Source organism: Tupaia chinensis, unplaced genomic scaffold (assembly GCF_000334495.1).
Source record: "Tupaia chinensis unplaced genomic scaffold, TupChi_1.0 Scaffold144150_1, whole genome shotgun sequence".
Lineage (NCBI taxonomy): Eukaryota > Metazoa > Chordata > Mammalia > Scandentia > Tupaiidae > Tupaia > Tupaia belangeri.
The window spans coordinates 523,578-527,942 of record NW_006204006.1 but is presented as its reverse complement, the minus strand read 5'-3'; the positions used below and the strand labels follow the sequence as shown (position 1 = coordinate 527,942).

General features: G+C 44.9%; 1 protein-coding gene and 1 pseudogene across 2 annotated transcripts in view; one reads left to right on the top strand and one right to left on the bottom strand.

Annotated features, from left to right (window-relative positions):
* Positions 1 to 4,365, top strand: part of NUDCD3 (NudC domain containing 3) — a 101,575-nt gene that overhangs the window by 11,043 nt on the left and 86,167 nt on the right. The window lies entirely within an intron of this gene.
* LOC106733586 (40S ribosomal protein S26-like) lies at positions 3,858 to 4,217 on the bottom strand (annotated as a pseudogene).

Here is a 4,365-nt window from a genome sequence, read left to right as displayed (position 1 = left end):
CTCTGGTCAAATTAAAATAAATAAGTAAATAAAGTTAAATAAAATAATTCTTTAAAAAATGTAGGTATTAGGGCAGCAGATGCTGTGGTGGTTAAAGCACTGGACTCTCACATGGCCGACTATTCTTCAAATCCTGGACCTGGTTGCTTGGATTCTCATCCTCCCCTCCCCCCCTGCTTCTCTCTGGTGAATTAAAAATAAATTTTAAAGGGGACTAGGAGATGGTATAATGGCTATGTCCCTGGGCTCCCATGTAGTTGACCCCAGTTCAAGTCCCGGACCCAGTGACTTAAACTCATGCTGGGCATGTGTGTGTGCATGCCCAAGATCCTGAGAGGAGAATGGAGAAGGGTCTGTGGTATGACCATTCTCCCCTGGGGGGTGATTTTTTGCTTTCTGTCTCTGTCTTTCTCTGTCTTCCTGAAGAGTGCACGTGTCCTATAGCAAAAACCTCTCCAAAAAATAAAAAATTAAAAAATAAATAATTCTTTTAAAAATTTACGTTTTTGCATTTTGCATATACATTTTTATCATAAGCTATTACTGTATATGATATAGTACTTTTTGTTTTGTGTTTTATTGAGATATAATTTACATTAATAGTGTGATTCACTCTTTTTGGAATTCAGTTTATGACTTTTTTTTTAAGAGAGAGATTTTTGCTATAGGGCACATGTGCTTGCCAGAGAGACAGAAAGTGAGAAATCATCCCCTGGGAGGATGACCACAGTGCATTCCCTTCCCCTCTAGTTTCTTCTCAGGATTTTGGGCATGTGTGCACATGAGCCTGGCATGAGATTTAAGTTGTGGGGTCCAGGACTCGAATTGTGTTTGACTATGTGGGAGTTCAGCAACATAACCATTATACTGTATGCTGGTCCTCAGTTTATGACTTTTAAGAAGTACCGTCTTGTAATTCCTCTGGTCAGATAGTGGGCATTTCTCTTAGCCCCAGTCTTCACCATCCCTCATTGTCATCACCCTCAAGCCTACACCCAGGCCCTGCAGCCTTAGTCCTGTGTTCTGCCCTAAAGGTTTTTGCATTATACATTTTGGGTGTAATAATAGACTTGTACACATAAAGCTGCATGTATAGTATCTTTGGGGTGATTTGGAGGGATTTGAGGGAAATTTTAATTTGACTTAGTTTTGACTAACTCAGTTAAAATTTTAATTCGACTGAGTTTAGCACCTTCTAACTAGTATGCTATAACTATACTGAATTTCATGCTTGTTCCTGCCCTGTGGTCACTGCCAGGACACATTAAACAAAGATCGGAAATGCCCCTGCCCTCATGCTTCAGATGCCCAATCTTATTCCTCAGAGAAGAGAGAGAATCTAGAAAAATTTCCTGAAAAATTCCTAGTTAAAAAAAAAATCCTATTTCATACAGGACTGCCTTGAAAAATGTGCGTATGTTCTGTGAGGAGGCCTCCATTTGGAGTTGGCCATGGTGAAAATGCTGTGTTTCCTGATATGAATGTTGTACTTGATTTGGTGATTAGTGAGTGCCTGCATACGTGGATAGCACTGCAGGAGGAGGGAGGGTTGACCACAGGATCTGCCTTTTAGGGTTTACTATGGCGTCTTTGGCTGTCACTGTCTCAGCACCTGTAGTTCAGGCACTCGGCCTGTAGGCGGCGCTGTAGGCAGAGGAATGATAATCACATTTGCTGGTGCTGTGATGCCAACTATCATCAAAGGCTATGCTAGTTCTGGGCTTTTCCTTTTATAAATCATGAGCAAAATTCTTGAAAAAAAAAGAAAAAGAAAACAGTAGCACTAAGACTATCAGTTATTGCCTGGAAGCATTTGTCTTTGTGCTTCAGATGAGGATAGTGGTGGTGTGGACTGGGCAATCATTTTGTGCCTCAGGTGAGGACAGTGGTGGTGTGGACTAGGCAGTGCTGTGGTACTGGGGCCCACCAGGCTACCATCTTTCTACCCTGGACAGGGAAGCAGAGGATATCTGGGAACCATGTTAACATTCCAGTGTGAGCCTGGCTGGACCAGGTGCCACAGCAGGTATCATCTATACTAACCTGTTACAGAGACCTAGGCATGGAGAAAGTTGCATCTTTTGAGAGAGAAGTGCTGGTTTCCTTAGGCTTCTGCCTCAGTCACTCAGACACAGGGGCTCTTACTTCTGCACTCTGTTCTATGCCCACCTCTTTGGCATTCTGCCCAGCACTCTGTTGTACCTCTGTTCTCCCCAGCAGATAATTGTCACCAAGTATGTGCTCTTTTTCACTCTGTCACTTATGTCTGGAGTCTGTGCCTTCAGCAAGGAGCAGGAACTGCTTAGTTCCCCAGCCCCACCCCATGTGAGATGGCACTACAGTGCACATAGGCTCTTTGGTGGTGTGCTCACTGTCATAATGTGCTTGAGCTGCTGCTACGGATTAACCTAGCCAGTGGCTTAGGAACAGCAGACGTTTATTGCTTCAGTCCACTATCAAGACGCTGGTAGATATTGTGTCTAGTGTGGACCCACTTCTTGGTTCATAGACCTCAGTCTTCTAGCTGAACCCTCACATGGTGGAATGGCAAATGAGCTCCTTTGGGCCTTCTTTGTAAGGGGAATAACTCCATCATGAAGGCTCCGTCCTTGGGACCTAATCACCTTCCAAAGTCTCACTTCCTAACACCATCTCCTTGGGGGCTCAGGCTTATGAATGTCGAGGAGACATAGACATTTGTTCTCTAGGGCTTACCCACCTGTTGAGACATCATGCCCCTTGATGTCCTTCAGGTGGGAACAGAAAGGTGCCAGCCTCCTGGGTAGGGCTTGCTCTCTGGTGTAGCCTAAGAACATGGGTCCTTGGGGACCAGCAGTTAGTGTAATGGCTATGTCGCTGGACTCCCATGTGGTTGACCGCGGTTCGCGTCCCGGACCTGGTGGCTTAAAATTCATGCCGGGCACGTGTGCATGCGTGCCCAAGATCCTGAGAGGAGGAGGAGAAGGGATTGCGGCATGGCCATCCCCCCTGCGGGGTGATTTCTCGCTTTCTGTCTCTCTGTCTGTCTGGCGAGCGCACGTGCCCTATAGCAAAAACCTCTCCAAAAAAAAAAAGAACATGGGTCCTTGGCTTAGCTTTAAACAGAATCTTCCCTCACGGATCAAGGCTCTTCCTCTTTAGTGCCCATTACTAGAGGCCTCATTATAGAGTCAGGGTCATAGTTTGATTGCCCTTCCCACATGCCCACCCCAGAAGCATTGGTGGAGACTGAGTAAGGTAGATGCTTCAGACTGCTTGGTATGAGATCTGAAACATGGAGCTCTCCAGGAGGGACAAGCTGTTGTTATTGGTAATATTTCTCTTAAAAATAAAAGCTTTGGGGACTAGCAGGTAGCTTGGTGGTTAAGGGTGCTGGACTCTCACATGGCTAACTGTGGTTTAAGTCTTGGACCTGGCGACTTGCTTTCTCACTTTCCCTCTTTCTCTCTCTCTCTCACTCTGTCCCTCTCTGGTCAAATTAAGATAAGTAAACAAATTTAAATAAAATAATCCTTTTTTTTTTTTTTCTTTAGAGATATTTTTCTTACAGGGTTTGTGCTCTTGCCTGAGAGACAGAGAGATAGAAAGCAAGAAATAACCCCCTGCAAGGGGGATGGCCACGACGTTGCAATCCCTTCTCCTCCATTCTCCTCTCAGGATTTTGGACATGCATGCACACATGCCCACTGTGAGGTTTAAGCCGCTGGGTCCGGGACTTGACCCACAGTTGACCATGTGGGAGTTCAGCAATGTAACCATTATGCCATCTGCTGGTCCCAATAAAATAATTTTTTTTTTAAATAATCGGCGTTATATTTTTTCCCCAGAGGACAGACAGTCCTTAAAGACTTGGCTCCTTACATGGGCTTTGGTGGAGTGCGAGGGGTAGCATCCGCAGGTCTAAATCGAGGTGAGGGTGTTCGGTCCTTGTGAGCTTCACGAGATTGCTTCCTGACTACCTTGCTATGAACAGCGCAACTCACACAGTAATGTAGCTTCACATACAGCCTGGGGAGCACATAGGCATCGAAGACACTTGCTTCGGAGATGTCCCTGATGGCTGCGGCCTCTACTATGTTTCGGATGACAAACTTCTTATTAGCCTTGTCCTTGGGCACACATCAGGTGCAGCTCATGCAGCAAATTGGCTGCACATGGCTATGGCCCTTTTTGGTACGGCCGTTGTTCCTTCTTTTCTTTGTCATCTCGGAAGTGAGGCCATGAAAGAGCCAATAAAATAATTCTTAGGAAAAAAAAAGTAAAAACTTTGTGATTTTCTTTCTTTTTTTTTAAAAGAATTATTTTATTTAACTTTATTATTATTGTTACTTTCTAGTTTGATCAGACAGGGGGGGGGGCGGGGGG